This window comes from Triticum aestivum, chromosome 1D (assembly GCF_018294505.1).
Source record: "Triticum aestivum cultivar Chinese Spring chromosome 1D, IWGSC CS RefSeq v2.1, whole genome shotgun sequence".
NCBI lineage: Eukaryota > Viridiplantae > Streptophyta > Magnoliopsida > Poales > Poaceae > Triticum > Triticum aestivum.
In genome coordinates this window covers 487,197,903-487,205,409 of record NC_057796.1, presented here as the reverse complement: position 1 = coordinate 487,205,409, position 7,507 = coordinate 487,197,903, and positions in this window count along the sequence as shown.

Sequence of the window (7,507 nt, the reverse complement as noted above, 5' to 3'; positions counted from 1 at the left end):
GTGAAAGAATGTATCATATCACGGGGTTTGGATGCACCGGTGAAGTTTGCACCAACTCTCAATGCAAGAAAGGGCAATGCACGGTACCGAAGAGGCTAGCAACGATGGAAGGGTGAGAGTGCGTATAATCCATGGACTCAACATTAGTCATAAAGAGCTCACATACTTATTGCAAAAATCTACAAGACATCAAAAACCAAGCACTACGCGCATGCTCCTAGGGGGATAGATTGGTAGGAAAAGACCATCGCTCGTCCCCGACCGCCACTCATAAGGAGGATAATCAAAGAACACCTCATGTTTCAAATTTGTTACATAACGTTTACCATACGTGCATGCTACGGGACTTGCAAACTTCAACACAAGCATGTCTCAAATTCACAACTACTCAACTAGCACGACTTTGATATTATTACCTCCATATCTCAAAACAATCATCAAGCATCAAACTTCTCTTAGTATTCAAACACTCATAAGAAAGTTTTTACTAATCTTGAATACCTAGCATATTAGGATTATTTAAGAAAATTACCATGCTATTTAAGACTCTCAAAATAATCTAAGTGAAGCATGAGAGATCAATAGTTTCTATAAAACAAATCCACCACCGTGCTCTAAAAGATATAAGTGAAGTACTAGAGCAAAACTATATAACTCAAAAGATATAAGTGAAGCACATAGAGCATTCTAATAATTTCCAAATCATGTATGGCTCTCTCAAAAGGTGTGTACAGCAAGGATGATTGTGGTAAACTAAAAAGCAAAGACTCAAATCATACAAGACGCTCCAAGCAAAACACATATCATGTGGTGAATAAAAATATAGCTCCAAGTAAAGTTACCGATGGAAGTAGACAAAAGAGGGGATGCCTTCCGGGGCATGCCCAAGCTTTGGCTTTATGGTGTCCTTAGATTATCTTGGGGGTGCCATGGGTATCCCCAAGCTTAGGCTCTTGCCACTCCTTGTTCCATAATCCATCAAAATCTTTCACCCAAAACTTGAAAACTTCACAACACAAAACTCAACAGAAAATCTCGTGAGCTCCGTTAGCGAAAGAAAACAAAAGACCACTTCAAGGTACTGTAATTAACTCATTCTTTATTTATATTGGTGTTAAACCTACTGTATTCCAACTTCTCTATGGTTTATAAACTATTTTACTATCCATAGATTCATCAAAATAAGCAAACAACACACGAAAAACAGAATCTGTCAAAAAACAGAACAGTCTGTAGTAATCTGTAACTAACGCAAACTTCTGGAACTCAAAAAAATCAGCCAAAATAGGACGCCCTATGAAATTTGTTTGTGGATCAGCAGAAATTGGAATCAGTATTTTATCACGTTATGGTGATTTTTAACAATTATTTTTGTGAACAGAAAGTTTTTGGAAATTACAGCAAGATCAAATAACTATCATCCAAGAAGATCCTATAGGTTTAACTTGGCACAAACACTAATTAAAACATAAAAACACATCTAACCAGAGGCTAGATCAAAGATTTATTCCTAAACAGAAGCAAAAGCAAAAAAACTAAAAATAAAATTGGGTTGCCTCCCAACAAGCGCTATCGTTTAACGCCCCTAGCTAGGCATAAAAGCAAGGATAGATCTAGGTATTGCCATCTTTCGTAGGCAATCCATAAGTGGCTCTCATGATAGATTCATATGGTAATTTTATTTTCTTCCTAGGGAAGTGTTCCATGCCTTTCTTTAATGGAAATTGGAATCTAATATTCCCTTCCTTCATATCAATAATTGCACCAATCGTTCTAAGGAAAGGTCTACCAAGAATAATAGGACATGAAGGATTGCAATCTATATCAAGAACGATAAAATCTATGGGCACATAATTCCTATTTGCAACAATAAGAACATCATTAATTCTTCCCATAGGTTTCTTAATAGTGGAATCCGCAAGGTGCAAGTTTAGAGAGCAATCATCAAAATCACGGAAATCTAGCAAATCGCACAAAGTTTTGGGAATAGTGGAAACACTAGCACCCAAATCACATAAAGCATAGAACTCATGATCCTTAATCTTAATTTTAATAGTTGGTTCCCACTCATCATAAAGTTTTCTAGGGATAGAAACTTCCAACTCAAGCTTTTCTTCATAAGATTGCATCAAGGCATCAACGATATGTTTAGTAAACGCTTTATTTTGACTATAAGCATGAGGAGAATTTAGCACGGATTGCAACAAGGAAATACAATCTATCAAAGAGCAATTTTCATAATTAAATTCCTTGAAATCCAAAATAGTGGGTTTATTAGCATCTAGGGTTTTGATTTCTTCAATCCCACTTTTATCAATTTTAGCATCAAGATCTAAAAACTCTGAATTTTTGGAACGCCTTCTAGGTAAAGGTGGATCATATTCAGTCCCATCATTATCAAGATTCATATTGCAAAACAAAGATTTAATAGGGGACACATCAATAACTTTTAGATCTTCATCTTTATTTTCATAGAAATTTGAAGAACACGCTATCATAAAGCAATCTTTCTTAGCACGCATCCTAGCGGTTCTTTCTTTGCACTCATCAATGGAAATTCTCATGGCTCTGGGAGACTCATTGATATCATGCTTAGGAGGAATAGATCTAAGCTTTAAAGAATCAACATCAAGAGAAATTCTATCAACGTTCCTAGCCAATTCATCAACTTTAAGCAATTTCTCTTCAAGCAAAGCATTGAAATTCTTTTGCGAATTCATAAAGTCTTTAACACTAGTCTCAAATTCAGAGGGCATCTTATTAAAATTTCCATAAGAGTTGTTGTAGGAATTACCATAATTATTAGAGGAATTGCTAGGATAAGGCCTAGGATTAAAGTTTCCTCTATACGCGTTGTTACCAAAATTATTCCTACCAACAAAATTCACATCCATAGATTCATTATTATTCTCAATCAAAGTAGACAAAGGCATATCATTAGGATCAGAAGAAACACTCTTAGTAGCAAATAATTTCATAAGTTCATCCATCTTTCCACTCAAAACATTAATTTCTTCTATCGCATGCACTTTTTATTAGTAGATCTTTCAGTGTGCCATTGAGAATAATTAACCATAATATTATCTAGGAGTTTAGTAGCTTCTCCTAAAGTGATTTCCATAAAAGTGCCTCCCGCGGCCGAATCTAAAAGATTTCTAGAAGCAAAATTCAATCCGGCATAAATTTTTGTATAATCATCCACAAATTCAAACCATGAGTAGGGCAATTACGTATCATTAATTTCATCCTCTCCCAAGCTTGTGCAACATGTTCATGATCAAGTTGCTTAAAATTCATAATATCGTTTCTAAGAGAGATGATCTTAGCGGGAGGAAAATACTTAGAGATAAAAGCATCTTTGCACTTGTTCCAAGAATCAATACTATTTTTAGGCAAAGACGAAAACCAAGCTTTAGCACGATCTCTAAGCGAAAAAGGAAATAGCTTCAATTTAACAATATCATTATCAACATCTTTCTTCTTTTGCATATCACACAAATCAACGAAGCTATTTAGATGAGTAGCGGCATCTTCACTAGGAAGGCCGGCGAATTGATCTTTCATGACAAGATTCAACAAAGCAGCATTGATTTCACAAGATTCAGTATCGGTAAGAGGAGCAATCGGAGTGCTAAGGAAATCATTATTGGTGGTATTGGTAAAGTCACATAATTTGGTATTATCTTGAGCCATCGTGACAAACAAGCAATCCAACACACGAGCAAACAAAAAGCAAGCGAAAAAGAGGCGAACGAAAAAGAGAGGGCGAATAAAACGGCAAGGGTGAAGTGGGGGAGAGCAAAATGAGAGGCAAATGGCAAATAATGTAATGCGGGAGATAAGGGATTGTGATGGGTACTTGGTATGTTGACTTTTGCGTAGACCTCCCCGGCAAGGGCGCCAGAAATCCTTCTTGCTACCTCTTGAGCACTGCGTTGGTTTTCCCTTGAAGAGGAAAGGGTGATGCAGCAAAGTAGCGTAAGTATTTCCCTCAGTTTTTGAGAACCAAGGTATCAATCCAGTAGGAGGCTACGCGCGAGTCCCTCGCACCTACACAAAACAAATAAATCCTCGCAACAACGCGATAAGGGGTTGTCAATCCCTTCACGGTCACTTACGAGAGTGAGATCTGATAGATATGATAGGATAATATTTTTGGAATTTTTGTGATAAAGATGCAAAGTAAAATAAAAGCAAAGTAAAAAGCAAAGGAAATAACTAAGTGTTGGAAGATTAATATGATGAAGATAGACCCGGGGGCCACAGGTTTCACTAGTGGCTTCTCTCAAGAGCATAAGTATTTTACAGTGGGTGAACGAATTACTGTTGAGCAATTGACAGAATTGAGCATAGTTATGAGAATATCTAGGTATGTTCATGTATATAGGAATCACGTCCGAGATAAGTAGACCGACTCCTGCCTGCATCTACTACTATTACTCCACTCACCGACCGCTATCCAGCATGCATCTAGAGTATTAAGTTCATGAAAACAGAGTAACGCCTTAAGCAAGCTGACATGATGTAGAGGGATAAATTCATGCAATATGATAAAAACCCCATCTTGTTATACTCGATGGCAACAATACAATACGTGCCTTGCTGCCCCTACTGTCACTGGGAAAGGACACCGCAAGATTGAACCCAAAGCTAAGCACTTCTCCCATTGCAAGAAAGATCAATCTAGTAGGCCAAACCAAACTGATAATTCGAAGAGACTTGCAAAGATAACCAATGATACATAAAAGAATTCAGAGAAGATTCAAATATTGTTCATAGATAAACTTGATCATAAACCCACAATTCATCGGTCTCAACAAACACACCGCAAAAAGAAAATTATATCGAATAGATCTCCACGAGAGAGGGGGAGAACATTGTATTGAGATCCAAAAAGAGAGAAGAAGCCATCTAGCTACTAACTATGGACCCGAAGGTCTGAGGTAAACTACTCACACTTCATCGGAGAGGCTATGGTGTTGATGTAGAAGCCCTCCGTGATGGACGCCCCCTCCGGCGGAGCTCCGGAACAGGCCCCAAGATGGGATCTCATTGGTACAGAAGGTTGCGGCGGTGGAATTAGGTTTTTGGCTCCGTCTCTGATCGTTTGGGGGTACGTAGGTATATATAGGAGGAAGAAGTACGTCGGTGGAGCAACATGGGGCCCACGAGGGTGGAGGGCGCGCCCCCTACGTCGTGGCCTCCTGGAAGCTTCTCTTACGTAGGGTCCAAGTCTCCTGGATCATGTTCGTTCCAAAAATCACGCTCCCGAAGGTTTCATTCTGTTTGCACTCCGTTCGATAATCTTTTTCTGCAAAACTCTGAAATAGGCAAAAAACAGCAATTCTGGGCTGGGCCTCCGATTAATAGGTTAGTCCCAAACATAATATAAAAGTGGATAATAAAGCCCAATATTGTCCAAAACAGTAGATAATATAGCATGGAGCAATCAAAAATTATAGATACGTTGGAGACGTATCAAGCGCCCGCGAGTGATGCGCGGCGAGGGAGAAGCGAGCGCGAGGGGGGGGCTGCGAACGAAGGGAGCTCACAGGAGGGGTTGAGTAGTCCGGCGGGGAAGGCGGCCGGGGAGGAGATGCGAGGCAGTGGCGGGGCAAAGGGGGGGGGGTCCGGTGACGACGCGATGGAGGCCGCCGGGGGCGCCGGAGGGGCGCGGTAGGGGCGCGGCCGAAGTGGCACAAGCGCGCGCGGGAGCAATGCTTCAGGTGCGGCGATGGCGAGCGTGGCCGCGGGCGACGTCTAACAGTGCGTGGGTGAGGGACAGAGGGGAGCGGGAGGTGCTCACGGCGGCCGTAGGGGATTGGCAGTGGCGCTCGGGGAGGAAGACGAGGACGACGTCGACGACGGAGAGGATGGCGGGGCGACGGGGTAGAGGGCGCGGCGCAGGAACCGCGGTGTCGGCACGGGCGAGGAGGAGGACGGGGACGAGTCGGCTACGGCGGTGGGGTCGACGACCGGGACGAGGTCGAGGCGGAGCGGCTCCGGCAGGCGGCGACGTCGTGCGCCCCCGATTCCGATCTGGATCGGGGAGGGAGAGTGATACGTCTCCAACGTATCTATAATTTTTGATTTCTCCATGCTATATTATCTACTGTTTTGGACATTATTGGGCTTTATTATTCACTTTTATATTATTTTTGGGACTAACCTATTAACCGGAGGCCCAGCCCAGAATTGCTGCTTTTTGCCTATTTCAGAGTTTCACAGAAAAGGAATATCAAACGGAGTCCAAACGGAATGAAACCTTCGGGAACGTGATTTTTGGAACGAACAAGATCCAGGAGACTTGGACCCTACGTCAAGAAACAAAGGAGGAGGCCACGAGGTAGGGGGGCGCGCCCTCCACCCTCGTGGGCCCCCTGTTGCTCCACCGACGTACTCCTTCCTCCTATATATACCTACATACCCCCAAACGATCAGAGACGGAGCCAAAAACCTAATTCCACCGCCGCAACCTTCTGTACCCACGAGATCCCATCTTGGGGCCTGTTCCGGAGCTCCGCCGGAGTGGGCATCGATCACGGAGGGCTTCTACATCAACACCATAGCCCCTCCGATGAAGTGTGAGTAGTTTACCTCAGACCTTCGGGTCCATAGTTATTAGCTAGATGGCTTCTTCTCTCTTTTTGGATCTCAATACAATGTTCCTCCCCCTCTCTCGTGGAGATTTATTCGATGTAATCTTCTTTTGCGGTGTGTTTGTTGAGACCGATGAATTATGGGTTTATGATCAAGTTTATCTATGAAGAATATTTGAATCTTCTCTGAATTCTTTTATGTATCATTGGTTATCTTTGCAAGTCTCTTCGAATTATCAGTTTGGTTTGGCCTACTAGATTGATCTTTCTTGCAATGGGAGAAGTGCTTAGCTTTGGGTTCAATCTTGCGGTGTCCTTTCCTAGTGACAGTAGGGGCAGCAAGGCACGTATTGTATTGTTGCCATCGAGGATAACAAGATGGGGTTTTTATCATATTGCATGAATTTATCCCTCTACATCATGTCATCTTGCTTATGGCGTTACTCCGTTTTTATGAACTTGATACTCTAGATGCATGCTGGATAGCGGTCGATGAGTGGAGTAATAGTAGTAGATGCAGGCAGGAGTCGGTCTACTTGTCTCAAATGTGATGCCTATATACATGATCATACCTAGATATTCTCATAACTATGCTCAATTCTGTCAATTGCTCAACAGTAATTTGTGCACCCACCGTAAAATACTTATGCACTTGAGAGAAGCCACTAGTGAAACCTATGGGCCCCGGGTCGATCTTCATCATATTAATCTTCCAACACTTAGTTATTTCCTTTGCTTTTTACTTTGCTTTTATTTTACTTTGCATCTTTATCATAAAAATACCAAAAATTTTATCCTATCATATCTATCAGATCTCACTCTCGTAAGTGACCGTGTAGGGATTGACAACCCCTTATCGCGTTGGTTGCGAGGATTTATTTGTTTTGTGTAGGTGCGAGGGACTCGCA